General features: G+C 35.6%; 1 protein-coding gene and 1 pseudogene across 14 annotated transcripts in view; both read right to left on the bottom strand.

The window, feature by feature from the left end:
• Positions 1-15,805, bottom strand: part of WASF1 (WASP family member 1) — a 65,586-nt gene that overhangs the window by 24,526 nt on the left and 25,255 nt on the right. The window lies entirely within an intron of this gene.
• Positions 9,237-9,963, bottom strand: LOC112925170 (cytochrome b5 type B-like; annotated as a pseudogene).

Below are 15,805 nucleotides of genomic sequence, written 5' to 3' on the forward strand. Positions count from 1 at the left end.
GACTGAAACAATTAAAGTTGTACTAGTTGGCACCAAAGTTATGCTAAACACAATCATAAACAGAGATACTAAAATTACTTCCCAGGACTCATAAGGTAGACATTTAAATGATTCAAAATATGCTTTCACTAAGTCCTTTTATTTTTTTTTATTTTTTTTTTTTTCACTAAGTCCTTTTAAAGTAAAGAATTTATAAAATAAAACAAATGAATAAACAAACAAAAAGATTCAGACCAAGATTGCCTAAGGGAAGAGGAATGGAGAGTAAAATGGGTAAAAGGGAGTGGGAGATACAAACTTTTAATTATGGAATGAATAAGTCATGGAAATAAAAGGTACAGCATTGGGAATATAGTCAATAATACTGTAATAGTGTTGTATAGTGACAGATGGTAACTACACTTTGTGGTGAGGTTAGCACAATGTATTGAGATACTGAATCACTATGTTGTACACCTGAAACTAACATAACTCTCTGTCAACTATACTCAAAACAGTTTTAAAAATTCACATAAGAAAACTCACAAACATTCAAAAATACGTCCAGGCCGAGACCCATTCTAGGCCAAGCTGAAGACATCATTCAAAGAGGTGCAATGAGTTGTTCAAGAGGCAGGGTTAGGAACAGAACCTATTTGTATACATGGATGTTGTATCAAACTCTATTTGCTTCTTTCACTTTAAGATGAATTTATACAATGTACACTTTCAAAAACCATTCGGGGACTGAGCAAAATTTCATGTAAGAGGAGAAACAATGATTCTTTCACAAACCGAAACAGATGAACACATATTTTTAAAAAGTAGAAAGTACATCACTTATATATATATCTTAGATGATAACAAGCCCACCAATGGACTCCTTCTGTACCTGACATGCCAAAATATGGGAAATTTTAACCCCTTCCCACTATCTTTCTTTCATGTTCTTTCTTCGTTTATCTCCACATACATATTTCCAAATATTGACTATCTCTTTCTGGATAGCCCCATGAATAAAACCTCAAAATAACAAGCCCCAAACTAAAGTCATTATTTTTCCCCAGCAAAAACCTAGCTCTTTCTTTTATTAGTTAATAGCTCCATCAAAGTATAACCTAGTTATTTTGACTCCTTTCAATCTTATCAAATCCAATCTGTATAAGAATATCTCTTCAATTCCTAGCAGATGATCTGCTGATATCAAACTGCTGACATTTTCCTTAAAATTTTTGAAAATCTTCCAGAATTTTTGTGTATATATTTATATTTCCACATACTCACAAACACATAGGCTTTCAAATACCCTTATTATACTCTGTAAGGTATATCATAATTTATCTGACATTCTCCTAATTGTGGACATTTTGGTTACTTCCAAATTTTCATTATAATAAATCATACTTGATAAACTTACATTATATAAATATTTATATAAGTTCCTGGTTATTTTCTTAGAGTATGAAAAATTGAAGATCCTTTTTTTTAGATTATTTCTTTGACAGAGAGAGTGAGTGCAAGTAGGGAGAGCAGCAGGCAGAGGGAGGGAGAGGGAGAGAAGTAAGCTCCCCTCAGAGCAAGGAGTAAGATGCAGGGCTCCATCCCAGGACCTTGGGAATAATGACCTGAGCTGAAGACAGAAGCTTAACTGACTGAGACATTCAGGTGCCCCAAAATTCAGGACTCTTAAATATTTATTTCCAAATTGCTTCCAATAAAATCATTCCATTTTCACTTTTACCACACATGAGAATACTTTAATACTTTCTCAGTTCTGTTATTTAGGGTGTATGAGACAAAAATGAAAACACAACATGCCAAAACTTAAGGGATGCAGCAAAAGCAGTTCTAAGAGAGAGCCTGATAGTGATAAATGACTACATTAAGAAAAAAGGGAAGATTTCAAATAACCTTAATTTATATTCCAAGGAGAGGAGGAGGAGGAGCAGCAGCAGCCCTGGAGCCCACCTGTTGTCCTGCATCCTCCGCAGGCTGGCTCCTGGCACATAGGCTCAGGCTCTGGGGCTCTTGGGGAATGGAGCTAGGGACACTTCCATGGGACTGAAGCCTGAGTGGCAGTGGCATTGATGAGCAGTCCCAGGGGGCCCAATGACATGCAACACAGACAACAGCCCAGCCGTCTTCACTGCCCGACGGCCCTGCCTGAGGATATACATAGCCATGACCAGACATTTCCTTGCAACTCAATCAAATTTCTTAAAGAACAAAAAAATGTACATTTTTTCCTTTTATTAAACAGGTGTGCTCTTTAAAAAAATAAAAGAAAGAAAATCTGAGATTAAAAAAAAAATTTATATTCCAAGGAATTAAAGAAAGAACAAGTTAAGCCCAAAGTTAGGAGAAGGAAGAAAATAATAAAGTTTAGAGCAGAAATAAATGAAACAGACAACAGAAAAAAAAAAACAATGAAATTAGGAGCTGATTTTTGAAAAGATAAAGAAAACTGACAAACCTTTAGCTAGACTAACCATGAAAGAAAAGATGCAAATACACAAGAACATAACTGAAAGAGGAGACATCACAATTGATACCAGAAGTACAAAGGTTCACAGGCAGCTATTATGAACAATTATACAGCAACAAATTAGGTAACCTAGAAAAAAAATGGATAAATTCCTAGAAATATTACCTACAAATATTCCTATAAATTATCATGACATTATTATGAAGACACAGAAAATACAAACAAAACAATAACAAGTTAAGGGTATCAAATCAGTAATCAAAAAGCCTAGAACCAGATGGTTTCACTGGTGATTTCTACCAAATATTTAAAGAAGATTTAAAGCCAATCTTTCTCAAACTCTTCCTAAAATACTGAAGAGTAAAGAATATTCCCAAACTTATTTTATGAGGCCAGCATTAACCCTGACCAAATCCAGACAGAGACTACAAGAAAACTACAGGCTAAATCCTAATGAATACAGATGCAAAAATTCTCAGAAGACTCCAAACCACATTCAACAGCACTTTAAAAGGATCATACACTATTGATTAAACAGGATTTATCCTTGAGATGAATGGATGATTAAACATACGTAAATCAGTACATGTGATACACTACATCATAAAATGAAGGATAAACAACATCTCAATAACATCTCAATAGATGCAGAAAAACCATGTGACAAAATTCAACATGCTTCCACATCAAAAAATTAGATATAAAAGAAACATACCTCAACATATTAAAGGCTATATGTGACAAGATCACAGTAATTGTAACACTCAATAGTGAAAAGCTAAAAGCTTTCCTCTAAGATCAGGAACAACACAAGGGTGCCCACTCTTACCACTTTTCTTCAACGTAGTACTAGAAGTCCTAGCCAAAGCAATTAGGCAAAAAACAAAGAAAAGAAAAAGTATCTAAATTGGAAAGGAAGAAGTAAAACTATATCTATATAAAGATGATTACTGTAACTAGAAAACCCTAAAGACTACTCAATGTTAGAACTAATAAATTCAGTAAAGTTGGAGAATACAAAATATACAAAAAGATCAGCTGTGTTTCTATACAGAAACAACAAGCCATCTGAGAAAGAAATAAAGGGAACAACCTTATTTACAGCATCAAAAACAATAAAATTGTTAGGAATAAATTTAAGGAGGTGAAAGATCTGTACTATGAAAACCATAAGACACTGAAAAACTAAAGAAGACACAAATAAATGGAAACTACAGATTCAATGCAACCCATATCAAAATTCTAATGGTATTTTCACAGAAATACAAAAAGCAACCCCAAATTTGTATGAAGCCACAACGACCCCAGCAGAGCCAAAGAAATCTTGAGGAAGAACAAAGATGGAAACATCACACTTACTGATTTTAAATATGAGAAAGCTGTAATAATTAAAACAGTACTGTATTGGCATAGAAATAAACACACAGGTCAATGGAACAGAAGCGAGAAACAAGAAATAAACTAATGGATACATGGTCAGTTAGTATTTGACAAGGGAGCCAAGAATCCTCAATAGGGAAAAAAATAGTTCTTTCAATAAATTGTGCTGAGAAAATTGGATATTCACATGCAAAAGAATGAAAATGGACCCCTATTTTATACCACTCACAAAAATTAACTCAAAACCTATTAAAGATTTAAATGTAATAACCAAAGCCATAAAACTCTTACAAGAAAACAAAGTAAAAGAACTCCTTAACACTGGTCTTGGCAATGCTTTTATGAATATAACATCATATGCACAAACAAAAAAAAGCAAAAACAAACAAATGTGACTACATCAAACTAAGATGCTTCTGCACAGAAAAAGAAAAAAATCAACAAAATGAAGAGACAACCTATGGAATGGAAAAAAATATTTGCAAATCACTTATCTGATAAGGGGTTACTATCCAAAATATATAAGGAATTTACACAACTCAATAGCAAAAGCCCCTAACAATCCAATTAAAAAACAGGCAGAGGAAAGAATAGACATTTTTCTATGGACAATGTACACATCGCCAACAGGTACATTAAAAGATGCTCAACATCACTAATCTTCAGCAAAATGCAGATCAAAACCATGCACACAACCTCATGCTTGTTTGAATGGCTATTATCAAAATACAAGAGATAAATACTAGTGAGGATGAGGAGAAAAGGGAAATCGTGTGCATTGTTGGTGAGATCATCAACTGGCAAAGTCACTATGAGAGCCAGTATGGAAGTTCCTCAAAAAAAAAAAAAAAAAAATTAAAAGTAGAATTACCATATGATCCAGCAATCTTACTTCTGGATATATACCCTCAAAAATGCAATCCCTATTTTGAAGAAATACCTACATCTCTATGTTAACTGCAGCATTATTCACAATAGTCAAGACATGGAAACAACCTAAGTGGTCATTGGGGGATGAATGGAAAAAGAAGTAGTGGTAAATATATATACGATGTAATTTTATTCAGCCATAAAAAAATGACATCTTGCCACTCACGACAACATAGATGAACTGAACTCTGAGGGAGTTAAGTAAAATAGTCAGAGAAAGACAAACACAGTATGGTCTCACTTATATGTGAAATCTAAAAAAGCTGAACTAAAAAAATTAAGGTGAGAAAACAAACAAACAAACAAAAAACACTAAATCCACAGAAACCAGAGCACAATGGTGGTTGCTAGGGGCTGGGGGGGTTGGGAGAAATGGGGAAATATTTGTCAAAGGGTACAAACTTCCAGCTATAAGACAAATGATTTTGGGAATGTAATGGACAGTGTGGTGACTATAGCTGATAATATTGCTATACACTTAAAAATTGGTAAGAGAGTAGATCTTAAAATGTGCCCACAACAAAAAAGGTAATTATGTGTGTGACTGTGGTAATCACTTCACAATATACGTGTATCAAGTTATCAAGTTGTTATATGTTAATCACATCTCAAGAAAGTGTGTGTGTGGGGGTTCCTGTTACACAGTTAAGGGCACAATAAATATTACTACTATTATAATTTCTCACCAACTTAATTGATAAGAGAATTGACAGTACTCTGATTCATTTTTAAAAAGATTTATTAGAGAGAGACAGAGTGAGTGTGGGGAGGGAGGGGCAAGGGAGAGGGAGAGAGAGAATCTCAAGCAGACTCTGCATTGAGCACAGAGCCCACACAGGGCTCGATCTCACAACCCTGAGATCATGACTTGAGTGGAAGCCAAGAATCAGAAGCTCAACTGACTAAGCCACCCAGGTGCCCCTGTTTGACTCCTTTTAAAGTGGGAAAAATGATACAAAAGCAAAATCAGAGAGTAAGAAGATACTGACCCACACCTTTCCCAAGTTTAATATATGTGGAATATATGAATATAGGTAGCACTCCCACACAAGAGGATACAGATGACACTAATTTTAGGGACTAGCCAGTTACCAGTTAAGGCAGGGAGACTGAAGGTTTAAATTTGGAAAAGAGAACAAAAATAATTATACACAGGGAAGTTTGCAAGTCACAGAAGCAGAAACTCTAGAAAACAGTGGAAGGATTTGGGGAAGATGGAGAAACGGGTTAAATGAAGAACTGTTCAAAGCAGTATCAAGATGCTAGTTCAGAAGATAACAGAAAACAAAGGCAGCCTGTACTTCTGCCAGCTGACTCAGAAACAGTGAGATGAAACATAATGGAATTATTTCTAAGTCTTTCGAAAAGAATATGAGCATTCTCTTTGGTTTATGCTATGGTCCTAAAGGTGTCAAGAGATGATGCAGAAGTAAATACCCTTTCCAACTTTACCACATACTGTCCTACAGCTAATTACTGGAATCAGAAGAATAAATATCTCACTCTAACTTCCAGTTCAGTGGTTTCCTTCATTATAACATACTGACATTTTCTCCTACATTTCATTCCTGGATTTGCAACTAATTACCTGGAATAAATAATCACTTGAATATAGTTTTATTTTTCTTTGCTTGCATTTACTGTTTGATACAAAAAAAGCTGATTTGCTATTTTCCTGCCTACTCACAGCCTCATGAGATCTTCACATAATTTTTTATCTTGGTATTTTCCTACACAGAAGAGTGTTTCGGCATTTTAAACCTGGGCATTTCAATGTGTACTTTGTCTTCCTGAACATTTTTAAAAATATAGGATAAAACTAGTACAACATTAGTTCTCAGTGTTAATAGTTTTTAATTCAGAAAACCCAGCTATTTTTAAGAATTTTATTATCAGAAGCCAAATAATTCATCTTCCATTTTGGTAGATGAGTAAATTTACCTGAAAAGTTAAGAAATTTGTCTAAGTTATTAACAAAATTAACAGCAGAGCTATGATCAGATTTTAGGTTTCCAGATTTTAAATCTACTGTCATGCTCTTAATCTGTTACTATTTTTTTTTAAGATTTTATTTATATATTCATGAGAGACACAGGGAGAAGGGCAGAGACTTAGGCAGAGGGAGAAGCAGGCTCCTTGTGAGGAGCTCTCTGCAGAACTTGATCCCAGGACGCTGGAGTCATGACCTGAGCAAAAGGCAGATGCTCAATCGCTGAGCCACCCAAGCATTTTTAAAATCCATTTTATATTCTTGAGAAATCAGTCTCCCAAATTTCACAATACCCTGAAAAATGTTCAGTGGTATTTTGAAGTTCCCTACTTCCCAGATGACTACCTCCCCTCCAACAAATACTTTTTATGTATGATGATCAAAATATAGGTGGTAGGGATCCCTGGGTGGCGCAGCGGTTTGGCGCCTGCCTTTGGCCCAGGGCGCGATCCTGGAGACCCAGGATCGAATCCCACGTCGGGCTCCCGGTGCATGGAGCCTGCTTCTCCCTCTGCCTGTGTCTCTGCCTCTCTCTCTCTCTGTGACTATCATAAATAAATAAAAATTAAAAAAAAATATAGGTGGTAAAAGAGATATAAAAGTAGCAAAATACCTTACCACCCAAAAGCTTACAAGATAATGAAGAAGCAAAGACATGTGCCAAAAACTTAACTGAACATATGGATGGCTAAGGTTTAAAACTAGGATAAAACAAATTACTAGGTATGCAGAGAGAACGAAATCAAAACAAGCTAAAGAGGTTAAGGAAGACAATACTGGTAACAGACCTGTGCTATCTAATACACTGCTAGCCTCATGTAGCTAAATTAAAATTAAATAATTTAAAAATCAGTTCTTTAGTCACACTAGCCACATTTCAAGTACTCAAAAGCCACAATGTGGCTTGTGGTTGCCACATCTGACAACACAACTACAGAACATTACACCATTACTACAGAAAGTTCTAAGGGACAGCACTGATGCCCAAGATGAATAAAATGGCAAGAAGACATGTTAAACAGGCATACAGGAAGAAATATAAGAAAACTTGCTTAAAAGATACACAGAGGTAGAAAGGTAGAAATTAAAGATAAATGCAATCAAATTGAAGATTTTGAACTTTTTGATATTCAGCGAAGAGCAACGATTCTTCTTAGGAAGTAAAAGATCACAAACATTTGATTTTAGACAACTTTAAGGAGATTTTACTGTTTCCTCTGGACTAAAAGTGAAAGGATGAGGCAGTAAACTGCTGGATCATTCATATATGTGGTATATATTCACATAGGTATGTAAAATTTTAGTAAGTATCACTGAACGGTTTTCCAAAGTACTTGAACCAATTTATACCCCCACCAGCAATTTATAATTCCAGCTGTTTGAATCCTTGCTAACACTTGGTATTATACACTAATGATTTAAGATTTTTTATTTTAGGAAAGGAGACAACACGTGCACACATGGGCAAGTTGGGGGAGAAAATCTTCAAGCAGACTCCCTGTTGAGTATGGAGCCTGACACCTAGCTCAACCCCACAACCCAAGAGATCATAACTTGAGCCAAAACCAAGAATCAGATGCTCAACCAAATGAGACACCCAGGCACCCCTATACATTAATAATTTGATGACCCAAGCAAGACTAATCACATTTTAAAGTTTCATTTAGTCTATCAAAAATTTTAATTTCTAATGTCTTTAGCCATTAAATAATTATAATAAAATATTAAATGTATTAATCTTGATTTCATCTTTTCTGGAAAGTAAATCGGTAGATAAAACCTCTTCCATGCTATAGAAACACTATAGATTTCTGTAATGTAAGATTTCTATAAACTCGAGAATTCTATAATTGGTCTAACTAATAATAGGATTAACAAAATGCACAGCTACACTGAGTCATCTATTATATAAATTTAAGTAAAAAGTAGAGACTTTAAAATATTATATTTCTAAACATACATTAAGTTACAATATTGATCACCACTTTGAGTCAAGAACTTGTGAAACTTAAAAAATTATCTCTTTTCTATCATGTTCAATTCTTAGTTACATCCTCACTTTCCTGTTGTTTTCTTTCAGGACAGGTGAAAGAAAATACAAATATTATTAACATTTTAATTCATATATATATATATATATATATATATATATATATATATATATAGACACACATATTTACTTCAAAGGAAAACGAAAAAAGGAAAGCTTCAAAACCAGAGTGTGTTGCCCTGTTAAGAATGTCGAATGTGCATTCAAAGAATCGAAAAGCAGGCATTTTTACCAAAGGACAATGTCACTAGGACATCTGGGATTGTAATTATAAAACAAAGTTGGGAAACACAAAGGGGCTGGTGGAAGCCAGGAGGGAGAGGGGCCACTGGCAGGGACACAGAACAATGAGCAGGTGCTTTAGGAATAAGGCTCTGAGAAGTGAAGGACTCTGGCCCCAGGTCTGGGGTGGATGTCTGGCCAACCATTTGGGCTCCAAAGGGTAAGCACACACTCGGCAGGATTCAAGAAGAGGGCATCGCTCGGCCTCCAAACAAGTCTCTAGCTCACACTCCCAAAGGATATGCTTCCAACTTCCACAGCCTCCTCAGGATGATTTGCTTTCCGATGTGTAGTAATGGTGCAGGAAACCTAAGACAATGGTGCCTATGATGGGCAAAATCAGTACGACCAGCAACTTTTGCACGTGGCATCTCTCGAAGGGTCCTTGCTACCACTTTCAGGTTTAAGGTCATCCGGATGCACATCACCAAATATAGTACCACTTTAGCATTTCTCTGGCATCAGAGGAGTGGCCTACATCTTCAAAGCTTTCACTCGCATCTGCACCAGCTTGTTCCAACAGGACCTCTTTCTCCTCCAGGATGCTCTTTAAGGAAATCGGTGACATCATGGACTCGCCCGTGGATCACCAGCTAGATCTCCTTCAGGGAGTCGCACTTATCCACCTCCTCCAATCGGTAGTAGGTGATGGGGGTCTCAACCCCTTGCCTGTTCCCATCGCTGCTGCTGGCTGCCTCCGTTGCCATGGGGCCGGGGATTCCGCTCTTCGCTGCTGTTCTCCGCATTTCTGAGGGTAACTTCCTCCGGGGGGCCAACATTTTAATTCTATTCCCTGACATGGACATGGAAATGCTATGCTGAATCAAATCAGTGAGAATAATCAATCTACATTTTATTTTCAGGAGGAAATATATAAAGTTTACTGAGGCATGATATACTACATGTAATATAAGATGGCCCCCAAATTTCCTGCCCCTTGTGCTACTTCTATGATTATGCTACATTGCATGTTAAGAAAGATTTTAAAGATGTAATTAACTTAATATAGGGAGATTATATGTGTAGGTTTAATCTAATCACATGAGCCCTTTAAAAGCAGAGTATTTTCCAGCTGATAGCAGAAGAGGAAATCAGAGATACAAAGCATAAGAAATTCACCATGCCATGGCTGGCTTGAAGATGGAGGGGGCCACTTGAAAAGGACCTGAGTGTGGCCTCTAGGAGCTAAGAGTAACCTCTGGCTGACAACCAAGAATAGAACAGGAACCCAAATTCTGTAACTGCAGAAAATGGATTTTGACAACTTGAATGAGCTTATAAGCTGATTTTTCCCCAGAGCCTCCAGAAAGGAATGTAGCTCAGTTGACACCTTGATTTTGGCCTTGTGAGACCTTAAAGAGAAAAACAGACACGCCCATCCAGATTCCTGACCTACAAAACTGTTAGATAATTAATAGTTGTCTTAATCTGCTAAATTTGTGGCAATTCATTAAGCAGCAACAGAAAACACACTGCAAATACTTAAAGGGTACAGTCTGGTCAGTTTTAAAACCGTTTTAACACAGTTTAACACTGTGAATCACAAATCACCCCTTAAATTTTCTGTGTCCTTTTGTGATCCCTCCCTCCACCCATACCCACAAACAACCAATGCCTTCCTTGCCTTCTGTCACTACAGATTTGTTTGCTTGTTGTAGAACTCTACAAAAATGGAATCATAAAGTATTTTTTTTACCTGTCTTTTTTTCTTTTGCCTGCCTTCTTTCTATTCAGCCTAACAATTTCGAGATTCATCAGTGTTGTTCCATGTATCAATAATTCATTTATTTTCTTGAATAGTATTTCATTGTATGGATACATCATATTCATCTGTTGGTGGACATTAGGATTATTTTCAGTTTAGAGTTATTACAAATAAACTTACTATAAGCATTTTGTACAAGTGGGAGTCTACAAACTGTTTGAATGATGATGAGTTGAGAGGCAGAGATTTAAGTCCCTTCTTTCTAAATTCTACTCCCCACCCCCAACATATTTTTCAATGTTTTGATTCTGTTGCCTATATGCCTAAAATAAAATACAGTATCATACAGATTACACTTAATACATTTTAATGCATTATTAGAAAGATGTCTGTGTTCCAGATTTCTCATTTACTATGATGAATGTTACTTTATGTTCTATGAACAGGCTATATAAGAGCAAGAACCATGGCACAGCCTTAACCTAACCGCAATGGAAGGATGCATTTTAGCAAGAACCTAGCCCATAAGTGAAGTCCTCAATTAATATTTTTGCACTCATAAGCAAATAAATAAAAGGGGTTCAAAACAAAACATGCAATGAGGGGGACTTGGTTACCTCCAACTGAACTTAATAAATCCAAAGTTTATTGTTAGGCAATTTTGAAAGAGTACAATTAAGTGATGAAATTCAGAATTCTGTCTGTCTCATAGACATCTCTGGTGATTATTGGGAACTTATATCAGCATATTTAAGAAAACTAATTCAAAGTGTTTAAGAGAGTAAAAGTAATGTCAACATATCAAGAATGATTAGATATGAAGAAAAATATCTATTTTGGGGGACAGGTCCTAGAATATAGGGAGATAAATTCTACTTCACTTCCCCTATTCTTTCCATGATTATTCTTCTGTGTGAGTCCACTCTGACCTAATCATATTTTTGCTTTCCCACTGTACTGTATTCTTAAGACAAGCAAGAACTAACAAATTAAGATATGTCAGGTAGACAGCATATTTCTTCTTCAAAAGTCATAAAAGACAGAAGCACAGAAAATACTAACTCTGTGAAGCCAGCATTAATTACACTAAAACAAAAAGCAGAAAACAGCACTTCAAGAAAACTATAGACCAGTATCTCTCATGAACATAGATGCAAAAATCCTCAAGAAAATTAGCAAAGTGAATTCAACAATGTATAAAAAATTATACACCACAACCAAGAGGGATTCATTCCAGTTACAGAAGGCTGATTCAATATTAAAAATCAATTAATGAAACCCATCACCTCTATAGGCTAAAGAAGAAAAATCACAGGATTACATCAGTGGCTGCAGAGAAAATACTTGACAAAATCCAACATCCATTCATGATAAACTCAGCAAACTAAGAACAGAGGGTATCTTGCTCAACTTGACAAAGAACATCTACATAAAACCTAGAGCTCACATCACACCTAACGGTGAGAAACTAGAAGCTTTCCTGCCAAGATCAGGACAAAGGAAAAGATCTCCCCTCTGATCACACTTATTCTGAAAGTCTTAGCTAATGCAATTAAGAAAAGAAAAATTATACAAATTGAGAAGAAAGAAATAAAACTCTTTATTCAAGATGACATGACTGTCTATATACAAAATACAGAAGAATCAACAAAAAACATCCTGGAACTAGTAAGCAATTATAGCAAGGTTGCAGGATACAGGTTAATACATGAAACTCAAATTGTTTTTCTATGTACCAACAATAAGCAATTAAAATTTGAAATTAAAAGCATGCTGATATTAGCACCCCAAACCCCAAAATACTTAGGTACAAATCTAACAAAATACACACAAGATCTGTAGGAAGAAAACTACAAAATTCTGATAAGAAAAAAAAAAAACTAAATAAACGGAGAGAATTTCATATTCATGGATAGGAAGACTCAATACTGTTATTTGCCAGTTCTTCCCAATTTCATCTATAGATTCAATGCAATCCTAATCAAAATCTTAGCACATTGGGCAGCCCGGGTGGCTTAGCGGTTCAGCGCCACCTTCAGCCCAGGACCTGATCCTGGAGACCTGGGATCAAGTCCCACATCGGGCTCCTGCATGGAGCCTGCTTCTCTCTCTGCCTGTGTCTCTACCTCTCTCTCCTTCTGTGTATCTCATGAATAAATAAATAAATAATCCTTAAAAAAAAAAAAACTTAGCACATTATTTAATGGCTACTGACAAACTGATTATGAAGTTTACACAGAAAGGCAACAGAACCAGAATAGCCAATGCAATACTGAAGGAGAACAAAGGCAGAGGACCAATATATCTGACTTCAAAATTTACCATTTACCATAAAGCTACAGTAATCATGACAGTGTGGTATTGATGAAAGAACAAATAGATCAGTGGAACAGAGAACCCAGAAATAGACTCACATAAATATATGATCTTTGACAAAGAAGCAGAACCAATACAATAGAGCAAAGATAGTCTTTTCACTAAATGGTGCTGGAACAACTGAACATTCACATGCAAAAAAATAAATAAAATAAAAAGACTCTAGATATAGACCTTACACTCTTCACAAAAATTAACTCAAAACAGATCACAGACCTAAGCGTAAAATGCAAAACCATAAAACTCCTAGAAGTTAACAAAAATTTAGATGTCCATAAGTTTGGCAATAACTTTTTATATAGAACACCAGATTCATTAAGAAATAAGCTAGACTTTACAAAAATTAAAAACTGCTCTGTGAAAGATACTGTCAAGAGAATGAGAAGACAAGCCACAGACTGGGAGGAAATATTCACAAAAGACTGAAAAAGGACTGTTATCCAAAATATACAGAGAAGTCTTAAAATTCAACAGTAAGAAAAGTAACAATCTAGTTAAAAACTGGGCAAAAGACCTAAACAGTCTGCCAAAAAAAGATACGCAGATGGCAAATAAACATGTATAAAGATGCAAAACCTCCTAAGTCATTAGAGAACTACAAGTTAAAATGAGATACTACTCCATACCTATTAGAATGGCCAAAATCTGAAACAATGTCAAAATCCAAATGCTGACGAGAATGTGGAACAACAGGAAATCTCATTGTTGGGGAGGATGCACACTGGTACAGCCACTTTGGGTGACAGTCTGGCAGTTTCTCACAACACTAAACAAGCCCTTACCATATAATCTAGCCTCACAGCCAATGAGTTGAAACCTTATGTCCACCCAAAAACCTGCACATAAATGTTTATAGCAGCTTTATTCATAATTGCAAAACTTGGGAGCAACTAAGATGTCCTTCAGCAGGTGAGTGGGTTAACAGGGTATGGTATATCTAAACAATGAAATATTAGTGCTAAAAAGAAATGAGCTAACAAGCCAGGAAGATATGGAAAAATACTAAATTAATATTACTAAGAGAAAGAAGCCAATCAGAAAAGGCTACATACTGTACGATTCTAACTATATGATGTTCTGAAAAAGGAAAAACTATGGAGACGGTAAAAAAAATCAGTGGTTGTCAGGGCTTAGGGAAGAGGGAAAAGATGAATAGAGCACAGAGGATTGTTAGGGCATTCTGTAGGATACTGAAGTGGTGGATACATGCTATCATGCATTTGTCAAAATCTACAGAAATGTAACACCAAGAGTGAATCTTAAAGTAAATTATGGACTTTGAGTGATAGTGTAGGTTCCCTGATTGTAACAAATGTACCACTGTGGTGCAGATGTTGAGATGTTGAGATGTTGGTAGTGGGAGAGGTTGTACATGTGTGTCCTGAAGGTGAGTGTGGGAACTCTCTATACCTTGTCCTCAATTTTGCTATAAACCTAAAACAGCTCTAAAACATAAAGTCTATTTAAGTCATAAAAAATTTGAATGTATGTAATGCCAAGAACTGTTAAAAAAAGAACTTTCAAAATGGCCAAAATGGTAAATTTTGTTATGTATACTTTACCATCATTTTCAAAAAGTCTTAAGAGGGTTAGCAATATTAGGAACCAAGAAGATATTTTATTTAGATGTCTGTCTCATTTCCACCTCTTCTTACTCAGCTTTACCCAGTCTTAGCCCATCTGAGCTGCTGTAATACAAGACACTGGGTGGCTTATAAACAACAGAAATTTATTTCTCACAGTTCTGAAAGCTGGGAAGTCCAAGATTAAGGCAGATCAAAGCTGTCCAAGATCAAGATGTCTGATGAGAGCCCCCTTCCTACTCTATAGATGACTGTCTTCTTACCATGTCTTCACATGATGGAAGGAACTAGGGAGCTTTTATTTATTATTTTTTTTTTAATTAGCATTTAAGTCTCTCCTTTAAGGCATTTTTTTTAAACTACTTCCTTCTGGCTTAGATCATCTATAGCATCGCTCATTCAAAGTGTGGTTCTAAAAAAAAAAAAAAAAAAAAAAACAAAGTGTGGTTCTAAAACCAGCATCAATAGCATTAGCATGACCTAGGAACTTGTAAGAACTACAGAATTTCAGTCCCACTCTGGAAGTTCTGATAGAATCTGCTTTTTAACAAGATCCTCAGGTAATTAGGATGCATGATAAAGTTTGCATAGAGTATTTTAGAAGACTTAGTACCCCTCTACTTCTTCTCATAGGTTTTTCACAGGGGGCATGTATTCTAGAAATAAAGAAATAAAGGGAGCAAGGTACAAAAGTCAAATGGATAGGCCAAGATCTTATCAAAGGAAAAGGAATAGAGATGCAGTAATGCAAAATTAGATTTAAGGGGCATATAGGTATGGCTGGAAAAAGAGAAACATTCCTGAGAGAAAATAGGTGGTCTACCAAGCCAAGCTGCTTATTTGGTCATTTTTGCAATCTACCACAGACCTCTACATACTGGGTATGGTGTTAAGATCTTTTAAGGAAATAAAACTCTTACTTTGTTTCAGGAACTTGTGCTAAATGCTATACATGTAGATATATATGTTTTTATGTATTTAGTCATTACATTAAGTCATTACAAAAAGTCCTTATGGGAGAGATAGACTATTCCTACTTTATATG

The sequence above is a fragment of the Vulpes vulpes genome, chromosome 1 (assembly GCF_048418805.1).
Source record: "Vulpes vulpes isolate BD-2025 chromosome 1, VulVul3, whole genome shotgun sequence".
Classification (NCBI taxonomy): Eukaryota; Metazoa; Chordata; class Mammalia; order Carnivora; family Canidae; genus Vulpes; species Vulpes vulpes.